General features: G+C 39.0%; 1 protein-coding gene across 17 annotated transcripts in view; it reads left to right on the top strand.

Moving 5' to 3' along the window:
* The first annotated feature begins 6,052 nt into the window (after positions 1-6,052).
* Positions 6,053-23,962, top strand: part of ZMAT1 (zinc finger matrin-type 1) — a 162,906-nt gene continuing 144,996 nt past the window's right edge. For 6 of the 17 annotated variants that reach the window (XM_085006902.1, XM_085006899.1, XM_085006889.1 and 3 more), the window contains exon 1: positions 15,621-15,897. The gene's annotated coding sequence lies outside the window, so the exon portion shown is untranslated. Of the gene's footprint in view, positions 6,201-13,003; positions 13,075-15,619; positions 15,898-21,409; positions 21,553-23,962 lie in introns of those variants that run through there. The other 11 variants (XM_085006903.1, XM_085006896.1, XM_085006894.1 and 8 more) reach the window with 4 other exon arrangements.

The following is a 23,962-nucleotide window of genomic DNA, read 5'->3' as shown; positions in this document are numbered from 1 at the left end:
CAAATGCATCATACTCACATGGAATGGTATAGGATGTTGATGGTATAGGGGACCATGTATCTGGAGGAAAAACAGTTTATGGGAACTCTGTGCTGTTTAATTTTGATCTGAACCTAATTTTTTTCTAAAAAATAAGGATATTAATTTTTTTAAGTGGCAAACAATTAAATGGGCTTTCTGTGAAAAAAAAGCAATAGGGTGCAAGGTTGTTTTAAAAATAAGACTTTCAGGAGTTCCCGTTGTGGCTCAGTGGTTAACGAATCTGACTAGGAACGATGAGGTTGCAAGTTCGATCCCTGGCCTTGCTCAGTGGGCCGAGGATTCGGCATTGCAGTGAGCTGTGGTGTAGGGCAGATCCTGCAGTGCTGTGGCTCTGGCGTAGGCCAGTGGCTACAGCTCCAATTAGACCCCTAGCCTGGGAATCTCCATATGCCACGGAAGCAGCCTTAGAAAAGGCAAAAAGACAAAAAAAAAAAAAAAAAAAAAAAAAAAGAATTCCAAAATGACTTCGTACTTTATTTGTATTTATAATTTGATTTAAAAGTTAAATATTAAATAATTAAACAGGTATTTCAGACTGCTCCCTGAAAAAAAAAAACTTAGTAAATGGGAATGGGTTCAACAGCAGAATGGAAAAGACAGAAGGGAGAATAAGTAAACTTGAAAATAGACAATATAAATTACCCGCTCTGAACAACAGAGAGAAAATAGACCAAAAATAAAAAGAACAAAGCATCAGGAACTAATGAGACTATAAAAAAAAAGATTTATCATTTATGCCATTAATGTCATCAAAGGAAAGAAGAAAGAGTGTATGGGTGGAAAAATATTCAAAGTAATAATGTTTGAAAACTTTCAAAATTTGCAAATGACATAAGCCTACATATTCAAGAATCTAAGTGAATCCCAAACAAGAGAAACCCAAAGAAATCTGCAAAAAGAAAAATCATAATCAAATTTCAGAAAACTAAATACAAAGAAAGTACATTAAAAACAGGGTGAGAGAAATGATGCATACCTGTAGAAGAAAAAAATAATTTGAATCATGATAAATTCTTTATCAGAAAGAACGAAGTTCAGAAGAAAGTGACACAACATTTTTCAAGTGCTTAAAGTAAAAAACTGTGAGCCTTGAATTCTATATCCAGTTAAAATATCCTTCGGAAATGGAGGAGAATTAAAGACATTTTCACATGAAGTAAAACTAAGAATTTATATCAGCAGATGTTAAGAACTATAACAATGGTTAATGGATGTTCTTAAAACAGAAAGGAATTGATAGAAGAAAGAATAATAGGAAGGAAGAAAGAACAACAAACAAGCAAAAACATGAATAAAAATGAGCAAAAAGTATAACATTATTTGACGTAGTTCTCAATGTGTGTCAAGGACATATTTAAGACAACTCTATATAAATGGTGAAGGGTAAATGGGTTTAGAGGGAGTGAAATTTTCTACACTTAGAACCAGTAAAATGTCAACGACAGTAATGATGTATCTATAGCACACATTGTGGATTTGACCCCAATCACAATGGCTACAGCCCATGAATATTTAGAGTGAAAGAATTTGAGGTAAGAACCTCGCAGATACTATCAAGTTTCAGAAACAGAAACACACTGCTGTACACTCAAACATATAGAGCCATTGTCAAAAACTATAAGGGGCTTCTTTCTCTATAAAATGGTATTCTTTGCACATATTTCCAAAACAATAAAATCAGTAAATTATTTCTTAAGCTCTTTCAATATAATTTCTGTTTTAAAATTTTTATTTTAGTACTATGTCCTGTTTATCATATTTCAAGCAATATTATATTCTAAACATTAAATTTATGTTTATTTACATATCATGTATTAATTTACATACTTACATATAAAAATAGATATATTCATAAAATGAAATCACCCAAATCTCACTCTTGCCTAATTCGCACACTCTGAAACACAGGTGTTCACTATCAATGGGTTGTTGCATGCTCACCAGATACATTTCTTTATAGGTGAATTATTATCATATAGTCACAGGTACACAAAATACACATACCTCTTCTTCAGTATTAGTATTACATTATCCCTTTTGTTCTACAACAGGCCTTTTTTCATCTAAAAGCGTGTATCTCCAGTTTTCATTGTTTTTCATTAAATAAATGGTTTAAAATGTTCATTGAACATGTAATTGCTCTTTATAAATATTACGAGATTATATATGTATTAGTTATCTATTGGTACATAACAACATACTCCAAAATTAAAGCAGCTTAAAGTAACAAACAAGTATTATTTTACCACTTTGGGGGGTTAGGAATCTGGATGTGGCTTAGCTGGATGCTTCTAGCCCAGAGTCTCCCACAAGAATGCAATTAAAGTATAATCTACAGCTTCTGTCATCTTAAGGATCAATTGGATGAGAACCCACTTCTAAGCTCTCATTTACATTTTTTGGCAGGCCTCAGGGCCTCACTGGTTGCTGGCCAGAGACACTGGTTCCTTGACATGTGGGCAACACACAGCATAGTGACTGGCTTTCCTTAGAGTGAGCATAAAAGAGTACCTCAAATGAAGCCATAGCCTATTGTAACTAATCTCAGAAGTGGCATCCCATCACTTCACAAGTATTCTATTCAGTAGATGCAGCTAATCCCAGCCAGCATTCAGGGATAAGTGATTACAAAAGGGCATGAATAGAGTTATTCCCTTTTCCTGGGTCTCTCCCATGTATACATGTTATTAAGCTTTCATTTTCTCCTGTTTAAAAAAAAGGCATGAATACAGAGATGTGGATCACTGAGTGTCTTCTTGAAGGCTGCCTACCACATCATTTGCCCATCTGTTATATATCACAAGAATTAGCCCCATATAATTTGAAAATATTTACTGTAGCTTCTTCAGACATGCTTTGCTGATTTTGTGCCACAAAGATGTTTTTAATTACAATACTATTTTAATTTAAAAATAATACAATTCACTATAAAAAAAACATAATCAGTATATTGGAGAGCATCAATTTCCCAGATACATTGAGAAAAGCTCTAGAGTAATTCCAGCTTTAACTACCGAGCAAGGATTTGCAAAGAAGTTTCCCTTTTACTTAACCATCTCCTAACTTAGTATGGTCTGATCTGAATTATGGACTTAATAACATGTAACTTTAATAAATGTTAAAATTAAAGGAGACACAATTTAGAGTTCCATTTGTTTACATTAGCTTTAAAAACATTAATATCCTACTCTCCAGACCATCTTTTCCAGAGGAAACACCTATTCTTCTGACTGAGCCTCTGTCTGCCACCTTAAAAACCAGTCAATTCATATGGTCCCCCTACCCAGGTCTCTTGACCCCATGGACAAGATTTCACTTTCTCCATCATCATCATCATCATCACCATCACCACCACCACCACCACCACCACCACCACCACCACCAAGATTGGCTGCTGAGGAATGAGCATCTATGAGGAAGTGTAAAATGACCAGTCCATAACCCTGGTGGCCCATCATGCACATATTGGGTCACTGAGTATATACAATGTTTCTCAACCTTCTTTCATTATCGTCTACTTTATGGAGACTTTTATACACTTTTTTCTCCCGAATCATTGCCCCATCCATTGAATGTGATATTAATACCAGGGGTGTGGTGTATATCTGTTTGTGCACCTTGATCTTTCAGAGGACAAAAAAACAAAGTGCTACCTAAAATCTCTTCACCCTTAAAAATCAATTTTCAGTTCCTCGGGGGAGATGTTGCCTCTGTTAAGAAGGTATGGCTGGAGTTCCCTTCGTGACGCAGCGAAAATGAATCCAACTAGGAACCATGAGACTCGGATCCCACGTTGCTGTGGCTGTGGCATAGGCCGGCAGCAGTAGCTCCAATTAGACCCCTAGCCTGGGAACCTCCATATGCTGCATGTGCAGCCCTAAAAAGGCAAAAAAAAAAAAAAAAAAAAGAGTGTATGGCATATTATGGAATGGATGGTGTGTATAGGGAACTCTACTCTGTATTCTGTAATAACCTATATGGGAAAAGAATCTGAAAAAAGTTGATATATATATATATGTGTGTATGTATAACTGAATCACTTTGTTGTACAGCAGAAATTGTTACAACATTGTAAACAACTATAATTCGATAAAACTTAAAAAATAATCCATGGCGGAGTTCCTGTCGTGGAGCAGTGGTTAACGGATCCGACTAGGAACCATGAGGTTGCGGGTTTGGTCCCTGCCCTTGCTCAGTGGGTTAACGATCCAGCGTTGCCGTGAGCTGTGGTGTAGGTTGCAGACGCGGCTCGGATCCCGAGTTGCTGTGGCTCTGGCGTAGGCCGGAGGCTACAGCTCCGATTGGACCCCTAGCCTGGGAACCTCCATATGCCGCGGGAGCGGCTCTAGAAATGGCAAAAAGACAAAAAAATAAAATAAATAAATAAATAATAATAATAATCCATGGTATATTGTGATAAGGGCAAAAGCTGAGCCCCACTTTTTTGATCTGTCTATATTTATAGTGAATAGACTTTTAGTGAACATTTCTCAAATAAGCATTTTGGAAAAATTACTGATCCTGGTTCTCTGAAATTATTGTTTAAAAAACACTATTAGATAACAAATGGCATGGCTTTACTAACAACACAAACATATTTTAAACTTTGAGACTTTTGTAAAAGTTGCACTGGAATTAAATTGGTTTTCCAAATGCATTCTTTTTGTTCACATGGTAGTTCGTTTCACTGACACCTATGTATAACTATTCAGAAATATAACAGCTATCAATGAAATCTCAAGAAGGACCGCACTCATCCCTGCAAAAGAAAGTTAGTGACCTTAAGGGCAGCAAAAGTAAAAAGTCGGGAGCGGATGTGAATCCATAGAGAGCCAAACGCTAAGTTCTCCGTTCCTGTCCAAAACTGAAAGTTGCTTGAACACTAAGTTGTGAACCTCATTTTGCCCCTAACTTCATGGGTGATTCTGGAATACTTGTTTTACCTCTGTTAGCCTGTACATGGTCATCTGTAAAGGAGACCTATGATGTCTTTCTTACAGAACTGTTGTGAGGTACAAATGGGAAATCCTGTATAGAGTGTACAGCATGTAGTAGGACTTGAACAAATGTAAATCTTGGCTCATCTTTCTCCTCTCACCCAGAGAAAAAAATGACTTTGATCTAAACCAAAGTTTAACTGCCATAGAGACCACCTGAAAATGTAACAGCAAGAAGTAAAATGTGTAGAATGGGAGTTCCCATCATGGTGCAGCAGAAACGAATCTGACTAGGAACCATGAGGTTGCAGGTTCGATCCCTGGCCTTGCTTAGTGGGTTAAGGATCTGGCATTGTTGTGAGCTGTGGTATAGGTCGCAGACGTGGCTCGGATTTGGCACTGCTGTGGCTCTGGCCTAGGCCAGCAGTTGTAGCTCCGATTAGACCCCTAGCCTGGGAGCCTCCATATGCCACAGGTGTGGCCCTAAAAAGACAAAAAAAAATGTGTAGAATGAAGTTTGGGAACCATTTCTGTCAGGCAGGATGAATTTTCTGAAGTATTTGTGGCAAGAGAAGATCATCAACCATTTTTTGATATTTCTACATCATTCAGTCACATAATTATAGTGTCTTAGTATTCTGCCACAGATAAACTAACTGCTTAGCATGGCTTGTGATTTTACAGGTTCATCCTGTGAGGACTAGCTCATCTCCAAGAATCCTAGGATACTTCCTTGGGTCTCTGCACATTGAAAATACTACTCTACTGTCTCTTTAGAACAAACAAAATTCCTTACAGCAGGGACACGGTCTGTTCCACCAAACCAGGCAGAATTCCGCCAATTGCCTGGACGCCAGTCTAGGTCTTCTAATTAGAATGCTTTCTCATGTTGCCGCCTGAAGAGCGAAGGCGTTTTGCTTTCAAGCGAAAAGCCAGGTGGGTGGAGTGTGTAGTAGCATTTCCGGTGTGTGGGGGGGGGACTGGCCAGCGCATCGCGGTTGCCATAGAAACATGACGTCAATATGGCGACCGACCGTGACGACTTTTCTATAGAGACAGACGTGGCCTGACAAGAAAAATCAGGTCCCGCCTTCAGGTGTTCAGGACTCAGTTGAGGGTGTGGGTCCCCGCGGTGGGGGCTGAATAGCCCTGGGGTGTGGGGAGACAAAGGGATCCAAGTCGTGCCTTTCCAGCTTTGGGAATCGGTGCCTGGGCTGTCTGGTGAGGCAGAGAGATGGGCCCTTGGGGTGTTTCCCCCCCTCCCCCGCCCCGGCCCCAGTGAGTGTGGTGTCCTGCTCCCGGGGTGTCCTGAACTATTTTCCTTTTAAAAATAGGGTCTAGGGAGGATAAGGCAAAGTCTTGGGTAGTGAGAGAGAGGGAGAGAGCATATGCGTATATGTGTGTGCCTGTGTCCTGTTCAGTTCCTGGCACATATTAGGCACCAAATTGGGTTACTGTTTTTTTTCTCAGCTTTCCTTGGCCAGCTTGGTTACCACGGTGGCTCGGTGACTGCTGTGGGATTTAGTGCAGACAGATCATACTTTTTTGAAAAAATTCTTGGCTGAGTCATTTGTTACTATGATAGTTGTCAAGTGTTACTTTTCTAATTCATAACTTCCAGTTTTATTAGTTGGCATTTGACTGTAGGGTAGAGCTTTCCTCTCTCCTTTATTTATATATTTATCCATGTGTTTATTTACGTCAGTATGACTCACAGATTCCTACTTTGCTCAAAGTGTTACCTTTTTTACATCTGTTACTATTATTTGTATTTTGATGCTCAAATTGTCACAGAATTGGCCAGTGTTAGTCCCTTCAAGTTGGCTTCTAGGTCCATTGACACCTCCCTAGAATTTTTTGATCAGGTACTTTGTTCTCAGAGCCCAACAGTCTCCCAGTCTGTAGAAAGGAAGTAATGATACCCACCCCAGAGAATTGCTTTGAGGATTTGAAGAGAAAAAGTCCAAAAAATTACAACCTATCCTGTGTGGCATCTAGCGGGGCCTCAAAATGTTAGTTTTCTGTTCCAACTTTACCTCCTTCACTCTGTCAATGTGATGCCTCAGACATTAACATAATAGCATGACCTTCAGGGTGACTACTGAGGAGTGTAACACAAGCAGGGATAAGCACATGTCCATGACACATGAGCTTCAGTATCACAGCTGTGTGTGGAGGGGGAAGAGGCAAAGCGTCACTGCACAGTGTCCAGTGAACTGAGAGGGGACAGACAGAGCCTCCTCGCCCCTTCCCCTGTATGTCATGTGCTTTCCCTTCTTCTTACGTTCCTCTCTATTCCATGTGCTGTCTTATCCCCTTCCCTTCTACTGAAGGATCAGAGAAGGGTGTGGACTCTGAGCCCCAGGGGAAAGAGCCAATAGAAAAGAACCAAGTATGATGTTGAGTCTACTAGACAGGTTCCTAGAGCAGGAGTGAGGAAATTGGGCCCCATCATTGGGACACTTTAGGTAAGTCCCCACCCTTCCCGCCATTGTCTTCTATACAACAGGGTAACAGTACTCAGTGCTCCAGACCACCCAGGAATATTGTGGAGTTTTTGTGGTCCTGTGTGGAAAAACAATTTGTGCTCCTAGGTGAGAAGGGAGGGCCAGTGCACTGGAGGTAGGACAGAATGGACCTGTAATGCCTGTGTGTTTGCAGGAGGTTAATATGAGGATAAGGCAAGATCCAGGATGAGCCCTCGGCTTTTTGTTCAGCTACATACAGAAATGGTGGTGTGTTTCCCTAAGATCAGTTGTTCTAACTGCCTTGAGACGTCTTCATGATAATTAGTTAGGTATCCAACAGTGGTTATAGTGAAAGTTAGTGATGTACAAAATCTATCCTTCAGTGAATAGGATTCAGTTGTTAGATCATTAAGTAAAGACACATACAAACTCAAACTATCATAATGATAAAAATCTCAACTTGTATTTCTTTTAAAAAAAACCTAGATTTATTGAGTTGTTACTGTATGTCTAGCACTGTTCTAAGATTTTTCATGTGTTAATTAATTCTCAAAGCAACAACCCATGAGGTACAGATGATTGTTTTTTTGACCATTTTACAGAAAAGTCAGTGAGAGACTTTTACTCTCCCAAGATCACAGAGTACAGTATAACAGCATCTCTGCACTTGAATTTTTATTTTTTATTTTTTTCCAAAGACATTTCAAACATCTTTTCTATGAAACCTTTTTCTTTTTTTTTTTTTTTTTTTTTTTTTTGTCTTTTTGCTATTTCTTTGGGCCGCTCCCACGGCATATGGAGTTTCCCAGGCTAGGGGTCGAATCGGAGCTGTAGCCCCCGGCCTACACCAGAGCCACAGCAACTCGGGATCCGAGCCGCGTCTGCTACACCACAGCTCACAGCAACGCCGGATCGTTAACCCACTGAACAAAGGCAGGGACCGAACCCACAACCTCATGGTTCCTAGTCGGATTCGTTAACCACTGCGCCACGACGGGAACTCCTGCACTTGAATTTTTAAAATAATGTGATTCTTGAACATGTATCCTTGTAAAAAACCAAAACACAAAGCAATATTGTTTAAATGTTTTTTTTCTTCTACAGTCAGTACCATATAATCTTGGTTTTGCAGATGAGACAATTGAGTGACTAAAGGGTGAAGGAAGAGTATTCAAACTCACACAGTTTGTAAGTGACAGAACTAGTGGTAGGACTTGGTCTCTAAAGCCCACATTCTGAACCAGTATACCTAGGAAGAAGAAAAAAGACATTTTTTGAACTATCTCAGCCCACAGTGGTTAACGTTAGGCTGGGTTCATATCTCTTTCTGTGGAAATTAGACTTCAGGAGTCATTCTAGTGTGCACTTGAGTTTTAAGAAAAACAGAAAGGGAACGATTATAAAAACAAAATGCATTGTATGGATATTTCACAATATTTTTATCTGTTGTGGAGATTTCAGTTTTTTCCAGTTTTGTGACTGAATATTGAATAATGGAGCCATGAACTTTCTTGGATGGATTTTTTTTTTTCATTTCTTGGGCATGTACCTAGGAGTGGCATTTCTGAGTAGGTGTATGTTCAGTTCAGTAGATACTTCCAATGAATTTTTTAAAGTAGCTGTTCCAATCTATATTCACCACCAGCAGATTATGAAAGTTCTATTTGCTCTTTGTCCTTGCCAACACTTGGTATTTTCCACCTTTTTCATTCTTTTTTTTAAACTACTTTATTTTTATTTTTATTTTTATTTATTTATTTTTTGTCTTTTGTCTTTTTAGGGCCATACCCACGGCATATGGAGGTTACCAGGCTAGGGGTCAAATCGGAGCTATAGCCGCTGGCCTACACCACAGCCACAGCAATGGCAGATCTGAGCCACGCCTGCAACTTACACCATAGTTCATGGCAATGCCAGATCCTTAACCCACTGAGCAAGGCCAGGGATTGAACCTGCAACCTCATGGTTCCTAGTTGCATTCGTTTCCACTGTACCACAATGGGAACTCTACCTTTTTCATTCTTGTTCTTCTAGTCCATGTGTGGTAGTATCTCCTGTGATTTTAATTTTAATATATCTGAAATGTCTCTTTTTTATCTAAATAATGCCTACTCTCTCTTTGTTTAACCTTCTAATTTATTTGCTTAAGAAACTATAACTTTTTTCTTGTGGAGTTTGCTCTCTGTATTTTGCTGATTGTATTACTATTATGTTATTTATTATGTTCCACTGGCCCCCTCCTATTTCCTTTAAATTGGTAAGTAGATTTAGAGGCTTGATCAGATTCAGGTTTTTTTGGCAAGAATACCTCAAATGTGGTGTTGTACTTCCTGTAGCCTTACACCTGGGGGCTCGTCTTGTCTGGTTGTCTCTCCTGTGTTTTTGAGATTGATTACTGGGTCTCAGGTGTTGTCAGACTGATTCATCCGTCTTCAGATTTCCCATCTGCTCTTCATCACATATTTTTTGCAGCCTCTGAAGATTGTTGCCTAGATCTCAATTTCATTAAAGATGCAGAAAGGTGATGTTTTAATTCTATTCTTTCTTCTGCATTTATTAGCTGGAATTCTTCTATAAAGTAACTGTGAGGTTACATTGAGGTATGGTACACACAGGAAGGTAGGAAGAATGTATGTATAATTCTTTTGCATTATTTCCACTTTTCAGAATAATGAGTTCTTTCCCTGGGATCCACCGAAGGTGAGCCATGAGTTGTTTAAGCTGCCATAATGAGCTCCTAGATGCTTATATATTTGATGTGGTTTAACCCATTGTAGTCATTAATCTTTTTGATGTTCAAATTGTTCTCTTTGTCCAGTGGGAGCCTCTTCAGGTTGGCATGAGCCTTTTTGATGTGCTTTTTGCAATGAGAGTTTGGTCTCAACTCATGTGGTACAATCCCTACCCAGACCTAGAAGGAAGACTGCCTGGTTCCTTGTAGTGGGGAATGTTTTCAGAGGATTCAATCTGGGGACTAGAGCTGACCATTGCTACTGGATTGGTTATTGTTTCTTGACCTTTTCAGTGCAAGGATCCTGGAAATATTTATTATATTTGTAGGAGAATATACATCATTGCCTTGCATCATGGGCTGCTCCTCTATCTGCTTAGAGGTAATTATTTTCGTCCATTTTGGTTTTAACTTTCCATATTTTATTATTATTTTTTCCATTTTATTTTTTTAATTTTTTTAATTTTTATATTCCCCAATACAATTTTTTTCTACTGTACAGCATGGTGACCCAGTTACACATATATGTGTACATTCTTTTTTCTCCCATTATCATGCTCCATCATAAGTGACTAGACATAGTTCTTAGTGCTACACAGCAGAATCTGTGTAAAGGAATCTGTTTATTTCTACACAGCAAAGGAGACCAAAAAGAAAACAAAAAGACAACTTACAGAATGGGAGAATATAGTTTCAAATGATGCAACGGACAAGGGCTTAATCTCTAAATTATATGAGCAACTTATACAACTCAATGGCAAAAAAGCCAACAACCCAATGGAAAAATTGGCAGAAGATCTGAATAGACATTTCTCCAAGGAAGATATACAGATGGCTAACAAGCACGTGAAAAAATGCTCAACATCCATGATTGTTATAGAATTGCAAATCAAAACTATCATGAGATACCACCTCACACCAGTCAGAATGGCCATCATTAATAAGTCCACAAAAAACAAGTGCTGGAGCAGGTGTGGAGAAAAGGGAAACTTCCTGTACTGTTGGTGGGAATGTAAGCTGGTACAACCACTATGGAGAACAGTATGGAGGTACCTTAGAAAACTATACATAGACTACCATATGATCCAGCAACTCCACTCTTGGGCATATATCCAGACAAAACTTTCCTTAATTTTCAATATTTTAAACATATAAGCAAATGAAATATGTATATTAGTCTCCTTTCCTATTCACATGTGAAATGTGGCACATTCTTCATCAGCACTGTCCCATAGAAATTTCTGCAGAAGTGAGAATGTCCTGTATCTGAACTAACATTGTAGCCACGAAGCAACAAGTGGCTGCTGAGCATCTAAAATATGGCCAGTTCAACTGAATAACTGAATTCTCAATTTCATTTATTTTTTAAATTAAAATTTTATAGTTGTTTGTGACTAGTGGCTACCATATTAGATAGCAGCAGCTCTACACATGTTTTCTGCACCTTGCTTTTTTCACTTAAAAATATATCCTGGTGATCACTCCATAACAATCTAGAGAGGGAGTCCTCATTGCTTTTTATGGCTGCCTAGTAGTCTCCAATGTAAATTACTCACCCAGCCCCCTATTGGTGGACATTTGTCTTGTTGCTACTCTTCTGTTGTTATGGATTTCTATGAGGGATGGCCTTATGCTTATTATGACTTCTTGTATTTTTACATTGTCTTGGGGGGATAAATTCTTAAAAGAAAGATTTCTGGCTTCAAGAGTAAATACCTATGTAATTTTACTGAATAGTATCAAATCGCTTCTATAGGGCAGTGTCATTTTACATTACCACCAGCAATATATGAGAATGTTTATTTCTTCACAGACTATCTCATTCGTAAGAAGAGGTATCTCATTTTAGTTATTTTCCTTTACATTGCTTATCATGAGTTAGGTTGAGCATTTTTCTTGTGTTTAAAGATTTTTTCTTTTTTCTTTTTTTTTTTTTTTGCTGTTGAGTCTACATCTTTTTGGTGAAATACCTGCCTGTATCTATTGCTCCTTTTTTTCTCTCATCTTGTTGGTTTTTGCATTCACTTTTTCATAAAATTTCTACATATTAAGGATATAATTATTTGTGATCTAAATTGTAAATATTTTTTCAATTTTTAGTTTTTTATTTTATTTCGCTTATGGTTTTTTCTCACTCAACTTTTCTATGAAAAATAATTCATACCTATCACTTTTTGCCCTTTTAAGTTATAGTTAAACAAGTTTTCTCTACTACCAGGCTATAGAGGAAATTCTCTAGGGGTGTACTTTGATAGGCGGGAGATAGAGGAGAGAATTTGGATCATATTGGGGTGCTGGGCATAAGGGGAATGCTGAGAGGAGGTGTCCATCATGTGAGAAATCTACAAGAACTGTTTCACTAAATCAGGAGAATTAGATGTTCAGATTAGGGTCCCGGTCCTGTGCTTGTATTTGAGAACTTGGTCTCTACTCTTCTGTCTCCAATGGAACTTAGTCCAGGCCTGCTCACTGGTATAGAAAATCTTACTTGAAGCAGAAATTCCATGTCACCTCACGTGAACCTCTCAGATAACTAAATGGAAGGGAACACTCTCTTACAGATAAAACACACATAAAAACCAGTTCTAAGATCTACCGCCAGACCTAGCCAAGGAGTAAAGAGAAAATAAAACCCTAGTTCATGCCCATGAGGAAAACCAAGACTAAAATCGCACAAGGGTTACTGCATCCTTCACTCTTTATCTGAGAGATCCTATCGGAAGTTAGTAGCCCATTAGTACTATGCAAAATAACAGACATAGATTATAAAATGCCTCGGTTTCCCAAGGTGGTACACTTTCCCCACTCAACTGCATCATTTCCAGTTTAGATACTGGGTTTCCAGGACTCAGGATGAAGCTTGGACTACACTTGCATAGAGTGAAATCTGTTTTGGGTGAGTGCTAACATCCATCTTGCTCCCGTGGGCATTTCTAGTTATACAGGTCTAGAGATCAAGAGAGGGAAGGTGCGGGATTCAGATGTAGAATTGGACGGACAGTGCCTGGCACACAGTAGGCAATACACATTAATAAAGAAAAGACGTAGATACAGGAAACAAAACTAAGTATACATCTTCTCAGTCTTCTAAATACATATGCAGTTTTCAAAAAGATTTGGGATTTACACTATACTTATTATTTAATTATCTACTTTTAAGAAACTATTTTGTTTCTATTTCTAAAAATTATGCCTTTTCTTTGGGAAAAAATAATCCATAGAAAATGGAGAAAGATGCCACCTGGTGATGTGTGTCAGAATTGCAGATGTGAAAGTCATCTAGTGGAGCTTGGCAAATGGTATGGTGATGCAAGGGGGATTAAGGGAGGTGAATGAATTCCATTGTATAGGCTAAAGCTTTCTGGAATTTTCCACACACCAGTGGTGATCTTTTTATATTTGCGCCCATCTTGGGATTTTCAGGGCCTAAGGCTTAAGTCTCAGCCCTTGTGAACTAAATGGAAAGCTGCATGAGTTGGTATATGAGCAATAGGTATGAAGAAGTTTGAGACATAGAAACACACACATACAGAGAAATAGCATCAAATAAATTGTTGTGATCTGCTTCTTTTCTCTTAAAACAGTATATTGTGAACATGTTTCCCAAGGAATGAACATATATTTAAAACCAGGTCATATTATTTTATGTTTTTAACATTTTATACAACAAATGCTTCAGATTTTAAACACTATGGAAATGCAAATTTAAATGAAAGTAGCCTCTCTCTCCCATCAACCCACAGACATTGAATTATTATCAAAGAAATCTTTTATTATGTTATTTTTATACAACAGTATAGAACATGCTTCTAAATCAGTAAATGTATTTCTATACTATCATTTTGTGGCTTGGTTTGTAGGTTTTCCTATTTTACAAAACTTTATCTTAATAACTTTTTCAAATTACCAGTTAATGCTTTCTTTGTTTTTGTTTTTGTTTTTTGTCTTTTGTCTTTTTAGGGCCACACCCATGGCATATGGAGGTTCCCAGGCTAGGGGTCTAATTGGAGCTACAGCTGCCGGCCTACGCCAGAGCCACAGCAACGCCAGATCCAAGCTGCGTCTGCAGCCTACACCACAGCTCATAGCAACGCCAGATCCTCAACCTACTGAGCAAGGGCAGGGATCGAACCCTCAACCTCATGGTTCCTAGTTGGTTCATTTCTGCTGCGCCAAGACGGGAACTCCCCGCTTTTTGTTTTTTAACAAGCATTAAGCAATATAGAAATGTATATTACAAAATTGAAATTATTCTATATCTCCCTTCTGCCTCCATCTTCTGCTCATCATAATACAGGTATCATATTTTAATTTATTGGTGCCTGCTCTCTAGATATTTCTCTGCATGTAATGTTGTTAACATAGTTAATGACATACATATACCTATTCACCCATGTTAATGTGTATTCTTTTGCAGAAATGGAAACATATTCTACATATTTTATGAGTTCCTTGTTTCATTTGTTTACTTGACACGGCATGTTTCCAAGTATTTATTGGGAACTTATATTGCTTTTTATGCACATTATCCCTTGATATTATTGATCTATCTTTATCGTTTAAGAGTATTTTGCACATCAAAGATGTAAACCTTACATCTGAATGTAAGTGGTAAATAATTTTCCCACCTTTCCACACACGTTTTGATTTTTAATTTTTGGTTTTCACATAGTATTTTACATTTTATAGTGATTTTCACTATTTAAAGAGTGCTTTACTCCATTGTTTAAAAAATAATAACTGAATAGTAATGTTTTGACGTAATCTGAATGTTAGTTCATAGGACAGAGGGAGGAAAAACTTAGTCTCTTGTGTCATTTCATGTTTTGAGTCCTGAAGCAGTAATTTATAAGATTGTTTCCCTGGGAAACTTCTTTTCCTTTATCTGGGTAATAGAGATAATTATCAGTCTTGAATAGAGTTTAGGATTAAATGAGATAAAATGTAAAACACCTTTCATATAGTAGCTACACATGTTAATATCCTACCATTCAGGTTCTCTTTCCAAAGGGCAACAGTTTGTGCTGCTTCCTGGGTCCAGTTCAGCACCTCAGGAATCAGCCATTCATTGGGGCCCCCACACCAAGTCCTCTTAGGACATGGAACATCTTTTCATCCCCACCATAATCATCACATCCACTGGGGAGCGTGACACAGCCCAGATTCCACATCAGGAGAGTTCTCCACCCTTAGTCTTTAAGCCTTGGAATTCTGTCATCTAAACAGGAGGCCACTGATTGATCTGTGTAGAGGGCAAAAGGTAGACATCTGACCCTGGAAAATTTACATACCTCCAAATCTGAGGTTGGCCATCTGTAAGATGGGACTAAGTGTGCCTATTTCAAGGCATAAGAAGAAAAGGAAAAAAAAAAAAAAACCTCAAAGAATGTTTGGCATGTAGCGGGACTTTGATATATATTACTCTCGGCCCATCCTGCCTTTCCTGTCTCATAAAATAGAAGCTTTGAAACAGTATCTGGAATTGTAGCAGCAAGAAGTGAACTTTGGTCCCATCTCATCATTTCTTTTTTTCTACCTGCTTTCCTGTCTCCTTATTTTCCTTCTAGTTTGATGTGAGTGAAGCAATTTCTCATTGAACCCCAGGAAGAAGAAGTAGTACAGAAGAGAAAGAATAATAACGGGTCAGCTAGACAGAAGATGGGAGTCATCAAACATGTGTCCCAGTAGCCAGACCTATCAACTGAGCACAGGACCTTGGGTGAGTCCCTTTCCCCATGCTAGCCCCAGTCCTAACACAGACGGGCACTCAATATAGAAACTGTGGTTAGGAGCATGGGCTTTGGAGTTGGAAGAGTGGGATTTGACACTGAGACTCATTATTGTTGGTTGCATGATTTTAAGCAAACAATTTATCTATTATGTGCTCTATGATTGTTGGTGTGTTTTATTATTGTTTGTTGATGTTAGTATCATTATTATTATTCCTACCATCCATCCAAATGGTGAATGATGGGAGTGATGATTATACTGCCTGGCATTACACTGTGACACATAACTGATTTTATAACTGTTGGATAGAATGATCAACACACAGATGAAAGGAAGTCTATAGAAAGCTTATGAGCATACCTAGATATGTAACATTATTTAATATGCTACTGGTATGTCATTTCTAATCAAATACGTTGTTCAAGAGTTGGAGCTGGGTCCACAGGTACAGGCTTCATTAAAAAGCGTAGTTAGGAGTTCCCATTGTGGCTCAGTGGGATAAGGACCTGATGTTGTCTCCATGAGGATATGGGTTCAATCCCTGGCCTTGCTCAGTGGGTTAAGGATCTGGTACTGCCCCAAGCTGTGGCATAGGTTGCAGATGCAGCCCGAATGTGGTGTTGCTGTGGCTGTAGTGTAGGCCAGCAACTGCAGCCCCAATTTGACCTCTAGCCCAGGAACTTTCATATGCTGCAGGTGCAACTGTAAAAAGAAAAAAGAAAAAAAGGATAGTTACATCTCATCTTACTTACCTTATTATTTAATCAGAAAATTTTCTCCACATGCCAATCCTCAAGACAAGAGTTAAGATAAAAGCAACACCAAAATAACAAAAAAAAGGATACCAAACTGTATATAGTGTAGGATAATAGTTATAGGAAATGTATATATTATACATGTACATTACATTTGCATATGTTCAGGCAGAGGAAAGTAATGGAATGAATAGCACAGTCTAAATTTCAATGATGATGGGATTGCTGAATGTTGATATTTTTAAACTCGGCAGTTGACTCAAAATATTAAACATTTGCTAAGTGGAGTATGTATTACATTTACGATAAACTGTATCTTCTAAAAGTGCTACTGCTTATGAAGGATTTCAGATGAAAAGCATAGAGCTATAAGGTCAATTCAGATAAGGAAAAAAACTTTATTCCTCTCTGATTGTATCCCCTTTCTTCTCCTCTAGAGATAATTACTATCCAGAACCTGCATTGCTATATCCCTTTATTCCATATGAGAGTTTTCCTAAATAAATTATAATATTTTTCTACATATCACTACACACATACACACGTAAGTGTTCTTATCCTCCAGCTTGTTAATTTATTTAACACACACTCACATGTACACATGTGTGTGTGTGTGTGTGTGTGTGTGTGTGTGTGTGTGTATTTGTGTCTATTCCTGGTCCTTACATTCAAGGGAGTGTTGTGAAGAGTTCAAGGGGAAACTTTCATCAAGATCCCAGCACAGGAGTTCCTGCTGTGGCACAGTGGGGTTTGGCTTGTCTCTGTGGAAGTGCCTATTTGATCCCCAGCCCAGCACAGTGGGTTAAGGATCCAGCATTGCTGCAGCTGTGGCATAGTTCGCAGCTCTGGATCTGATTCGATCCCTGGCCCGGGAACTTCCATATAACACAGGGACAGCCGTAAAGAAAAAAAAAAAAAATGATTCCAGTACAGTGTTTGGTACATCATCCACAACACCAGTGTCTGTTTCCTTCATATCCTAACTTGTGACCTTTAACAGGGATGTTTTTTAAAATGTCAATAGCATTACTATATTTGAGTGAGTATTTGGAATGTAAGAACAGGATGGGAACCACACACAGCTATATTACGTAGGAATTTCAATGCCATCTCTATGATATGCAGTGTAATGGAGTTGGGGGAGGGAAAAACCTTCTTTCCAGTGAATCCTTTCCTTTTCCTGTCTTCTCTTGGTGCCCTCTGTGTTCACACTAGGCATGCTCATGGAGCTCTGGGACCTACTTAAAGTTCTAAGAAGTGGTGACTGGGGGTCAGCACGGGGGACACTGGAGCAAGGCCGTCCAAGTGTGGGACCAATTGGGGAAGGAACACATTTGCTTCCATGGGATGCTGCATAGCCCCTTTATACACTGAAATGACACAACAATACTAAGAAGGAGCGTGCCCTGCACATCTGTTGCTGGTCCCCTGGGGCAGTGAGGAACCAGGAGCACTGACAGTAGTGAAGCCGAGTTCACGCTCAGGTCCCTAAACCTCCATTAAAGTGGGAAGCATGCATCAAAGGGAAGGATTCAAGACTGATGTATCTCCCTGCGCCATCTGTAAACTATACACCCTCTTTAGTTTCTTCCTGACCCCAGGTCCCAGATCCATCTGTCCCAGGTCCATCTGCCAGCGGTGGGGTTCTACCTGCCTCTGGAGTCACATTCTTAACCAGAACATTCTGTCCCCAGGCGAGCTCTCTCCATGCTCTCGTTTGTTTCATCTCTGCATTATCCCTGAGATCACTAGGGCTGTTCTCCTTTGTTGCCTCAGCTTCTTTCATCAGCTCATTGAGGTGTATCACATCACTGCTCTGACAAGTTTAGGCTTAAAAAACACATATTGTTCTTACACACTTATCATTTCTGCAGAGTTAAGATCTGACCCCTGCCCCAAACAGATCTGTGGTCTTTTTTCTTTTTTCACTTTTTTTGGCTGCACCCACAGCATATGGAATTTCCTAGGCCACAGATCGAATCCAAGCTGCAACTGCAACCTACACCACAGCTGTGGGAACACCAGATCATTTCACCCACTGTGTGGGGCCAGGGACTGAACCTGTGCCGCTGCAGAGACAGCTCTGGATCCTTAACTCCCTGCTCCACATCAGGAACTCCAGATCTGTGTTTTTTGACAAAACGCCTCCCCTTTATGCTTGGTCACTGTGCTATTGTAGACACATGGGCTCAGCATACTTAAATGTTCTATCATCCAAACTTCCTAACATTTTCCAATTCTGTTCAGTAGAATCTCTGCACAGGATTTCTCCTGGGATGTAATGGTTTGTTTCTGGATTTCAGCCATGTCATCTGCACACGTTCTCTCATATACAGTTAGCCCTATCGCTTTGGATCCTTTTTGGAGAGCTTCAGTGGTTTACATGTGGGCCCACAATACTCCTTTCCTTGTCTCTGAATCATTCTCTGTGACAATTTACTGACAGTAGGGATTAGTGAAGATGCAGGGTACAATTCTTGGGCTGCCCTGAGTCCCTTCACCTTGGAATAGAAGCATTTAATAACCAGGGAGTGGATATGACAGAAAGCAGTTGGTGTTAGAATAGTTTTGAAACATCTGAAAAGCATTGCATTCCAATAGAGATATTTTGTAAAGGAAAAGGAAAGAGCATAATACCAAAGTAAGTGAGTGTTCATGGGGATGATGTTCAGATCTTAATTATCATTTAGAATCTGGGGAATATTTGTGTCCTTATCTTAGGATATCTATCATTCATTCATTCATTCTTACCTACATGGGTAATAGGTAGCTGCATGCCCAACTCTTTCCATTGTGTGGTCCATAAAGTTTCTTTATCATCCACCTTTTGTGGTAGAATAGTCTTCAGTGTTTCCTCTGTATTCATTGAGAACCACTTCACATAGTGTGATACTTTTTGATTTAGCCATCCAACAGAATTTTAGAAATTTCAGGAGAAGGAAAGGCTATTATGTTTATCCATATTTTTGCCCTGTCCATTTTTTCTTACTGATGTTCAAAGAGCACTTCTATTATCAATTCCTTTCTGTCTTAACTTCCTTTAAGCCATTCTTTTAGTTTACATCACTGGTGATAAATTATTTTCTTTTTCCTTCATCTGACGGTGTCTTTGTATACCCATCCTTTCCTGCAGGATAACATAGTCACCAGATACAGAATTTTAGGTTAACAGTTCTTTTCTTTCACTTGAAAAATATTGCACCACTTCCTTCTCTTCTCCACAGTTTCTGATGAGAAATTTGCTGTTATTTGAATTGCTTTTGTCCTATAGGTAATGCCTTATTTCTCTCTCCATGCTTTCAAGTTCTTTTTTTTGTGTGTGTACCTAATTTTTTAAAGTTTGATCATGATGTGTGTTTTCATGGATTTCTTTGAAATAATTCTGTTTGGGGTTCGTTCACCTTCTTGAACTTCCAGGTTTATGTCTTTTGCTAAATGTGAAATTTGTTAGCCATTATTTCTTCAGTTTTTCTCATATGCATTTTTCCCTCTCCTTTCAAGACAAAAATGATATGAATATTACATCTTTTGTTTATTGATTCACAGGTCCCTGAGGAATTGTTCTACATTTTTTGTCTATATTTTTTTCCTCTGTCGTTTAAATCAGGTTATTTCTGTTGTTCTACCTTCACATTAACTGATTCTTTCCTCTTTCCTCTCCATTCTGCTGTTACATCCATCCATTGACTCTCAATTTCAGTTAATGTATGTTTCAGTTCTAAAATTTCCATTTGGTTCCTCTATGTATTTTCCATTTCTTTACTGAGACTTTCTATTTTTTTTTATTTGTCTCAAGCATGTTTGTATTTATTCATTGAAACACTTTTATGATGACTACTTAAAAATTCCATGTTAGAAAATTCCAATACCTGTTATTATCTTGGTGTTCATGTCTATTGATGATATTTTCTCATTCAACTAATATTTTTTCGATTTTTTTTGATAGAAGAGGGAATTTTGATTATATCCAGGACATTTTGGGTATTATGTTACAAGATTCTACATCTCATTAAATAATCTGTTTTAGTAAGTCTCTTGTGACACTATGCCAGTAAGGAATGAAACTCAGACATAGTGTAATAGCAATGCAGAGATGAAAGTCAGGGTTCATCACTCAGGAGGTATGAAGTGGGAAGAGAAGGGGTGCTTCATGAGTGCTCTGTAGGGGTGGGATCTCAGGCTCCCCACCAGGCATCACCTACACTGCCCAAGTTGGGAGAAGGAGCGAACCTCCTTGTTGTTCCTCTGTGGCCTCAAGTGATACTATATTGGGGGGAGGGAGGTGTGCTCATTAGTGCCAGGTGGGGATAAAAGTCCATGTTCCCCACTCAACCTCTAACCTGGGGGACAGGGTAGTCATGTGGGTGGAAGGGAAGTGGTGCCTTATACTACTGCTTGGTGGAAGGAGGATTTCACTCCCCACCAGGCCTCCATGGATACCACCCAGGTAGGAGTGGGAAGGCACTTCTTTACTGCCCTCCTTGTGGCTTCTGTTAACACCATGGAGGGGAGGAGGCCTCTTTGTCATTGGCTCATCATGAAAGTTCCACTGTCCCACTTGGCTTTTGGTGACCCCAGCCCAGAGAGGGGCTGTTCTACCAGAGAGGAGGCGAAGGGAGCCTCATTATGACTGGGATTGGGTGGAAGTCAGACTCCCTGCAGGGTCTTCCCTGACACTACATTGTGTGTATGGGGGGGAGGTCCTCATTTCCACCGGCTGGGGATAATAAAATTCCCTTTCCCCAGGTGGTCTGCTATGATACCACTGAGAGAGTGGGAAGGAAGGGTGCCTGCTTACAATCAAGTGAGCATGGAATCACCCTCCCCACTCAGCCTTTGCTGCCATGGAGAGGGTACAACTGCGTTTCATGGCATGGTGCTTGTCTGAGGTAAGACAGTTGTCTAACAGCTAGCTTTCTTGCTAGGTTCTCCTTTTTCTGGCTCTTTGTCTGGACATAGATTTTCTTGGGGCTTTTCTTGTCTTTTCCTGTTGGCATTTTTGGGTCACCTGCTCTTCCAGCACCTGATCTGGGATAAAAATAAAACCAAAGGAATTCACTGCCCTGTTACTTAGATCTCTAAGTCCCAAGCCAGTTGGCCTTTTTACTTTCCACATTTCAGAGGTTTCTTATATTTGTGTTACCTATAATATCCAGGATTTTAAGCTGTACCTAGCCAAAGTAATAGGGAGAAGTACGTCTATTAAATCTTGTCTATGAAGTTCCCATTATGGCACATTGGAAAAGAATCTGACTAGGAACCATGAGGTTGAGGGTTCGATCCCTGGCCTCACTTGGTGTCAAGGATCTGGCGTTGCGGTGAGCTGTGGTGTAGGTCGTGGACATGGCTCGGATCCCACATTGCTGTGGCTGTGGTGTAGGCCAGCAGTTGTACATCCGATTCGACCCCTAGCCTGGGAACCTCCATATGCCTCGGGTGTGGCCCTAAAAAGACAAAAAAAAAAAAATCTTTTCTTCTATAAAGAAGTCCTTTCCTTTTATTTTTTAATATAAGTAAAAATCTATATACAGTTGACCCTCAAACAATAGATTTGTCCACTTATACACAGATTTTTTTCAATAGTAAATACTATAGTATTACATGATCCAAAATTAGTTGAACCACAGACATGGAACCACAGATACAGAGGACCCATGGATATGGAGGAACTGAGTATATGGCAAGCCAACTATAAGTTATATGCAGGTTTTCGACTGTACAGAGGGTCAGTGCCCCTAACCCCTGTGTTGTTCAAGGGTCAACTATATTTGCATTCCCCTGTTTGTTCTTAGATTTAAAAAATACCATACTATACACCTTTGTGTACATTGACTTTTTCTCTTACCAGTATATCCCAGAGGTCTCCCCATAGTTTTACGTGGAGATATTCATAATTCTTCTTTATGCTTACTTGGTATATATACTGTGGTTGTGTGAAAGTTTGTTGCATAACATACAGCTGGTGTATATTTAGGTTGCTTCTGATTTTTTCTTATACAAATAGTGCCTCAGTGAATATCTGTATTTATAGCTAATATCTTTTTTTTTTGTCATTACCTGTATATCTTTAGTATATAGATATTATGTTTCTGGAAATGGGATTTCCTAGCCAAAGCATAAGAATATATGTAATTTTGCTGGGTATATTCAAATTCCCCTTTATAGTGGTTGCATTACTTTCCTATAACTACTGTAATAAATAACCACACACTTGGTGGCCATGCAAAGTAGAAATTAATTAACTCACTGTTTGAGAGGTCAGAAGTCCAAAATTAGTTTCACCAGGCCAAACTCAAGATGTCAGCATCATGATGCTCCGTCTGGAGGGTCTAGAGGAAAATCTGTTCTTTTCCTCTTCAAGCTTTGGTTAGTCACTGACATTCCTTGGCTTGTGCCTGCATCACTCCAGCCTCTGCATCCCTGGTCATATTATACCTTATTTTGTGTCTGTATCAACTGTTCCCCTGCCTCTCTGTTATAATGACACATATGATTGCATTTAGGGCCCTCCTGGATAATCAGGACAAATCTCTCCATTTCAAGATCCTTAATTTCAACACATTTGCAAAGACCCTTTTTCCAAGTACACTAAGGTCTATAGGTTCCAGAGATTAGGATTTGGTATCTTTGGAAGCAAATATTAAGACTACTATAGTGATGATAACATTTTACATCTCTGTGAGCAGCATGTGAAAGGACATTTTTTTTTTTTTGTGCATCCTCATCAAATGAGTGAGTTAATAAACTTTTGGATTTTCCAGTCTAATAGTTTAGAAATGACATCTTCCTGTAGCTTTAGTTACATCTTCCTTACTAAAAGCAAGTTTGAACCTCTTTTTCATGTATTTAAAGACAATTTTAGGGAGTTCCCATTGCGGCACAGCGGAAATGAATACAACTAGTATCCATAAGGATGCGGGTTCAATCCCTGGCCTCGATCAGTGGGTCAAGGATCCAGCATTGCCATGAGCTATGGTGAAGGTCGTAGACACAGCTCGGATCCCACGTTGCTGTGGATGTGGTGTAGGCCAGCAGCTGTGGCTCCAATTTGATCCCTGGCCTGGGAACTTCCATATGCCGTGGGTGTGGTCCTAAGAAAAGAGAAGACAATTTGCATTTTTTCCATTAATTGTTTATATTTCTTCCATATCTCTGATATGTTGTTGTTTACTCTGTATCAATAAGCTTCTATGTGGAAGGACTATCAACATTTTGTTAGATATTAGTTACACATATTTTTCTTGTGTCTTTTTAATTGGCTAGCATGTTTTATGCCATGCCAAATTGTCCTTGTTATTT

The sequence above is a fragment of the Sus scrofa genome, chromosome X (genome assembly GCF_054392235.1).
Source record: "Sus scrofa isolate SSC_HxYL_T2T_F1_AM1 chromosome X, Sscrofa_HxYL_maternal_Yorkshire_Landrace_v2.0, whole genome shotgun sequence".
In the NCBI taxonomy this organism is placed as follows: domain Eukaryota; kingdom Metazoa; phylum Chordata; class Mammalia; order Artiodactyla; family Suidae; genus Sus; species Sus scrofa.
Note: the sequence above shows the minus strand (reverse complement) of the source record. Positions and strands in the feature narration are given on the sequence as shown.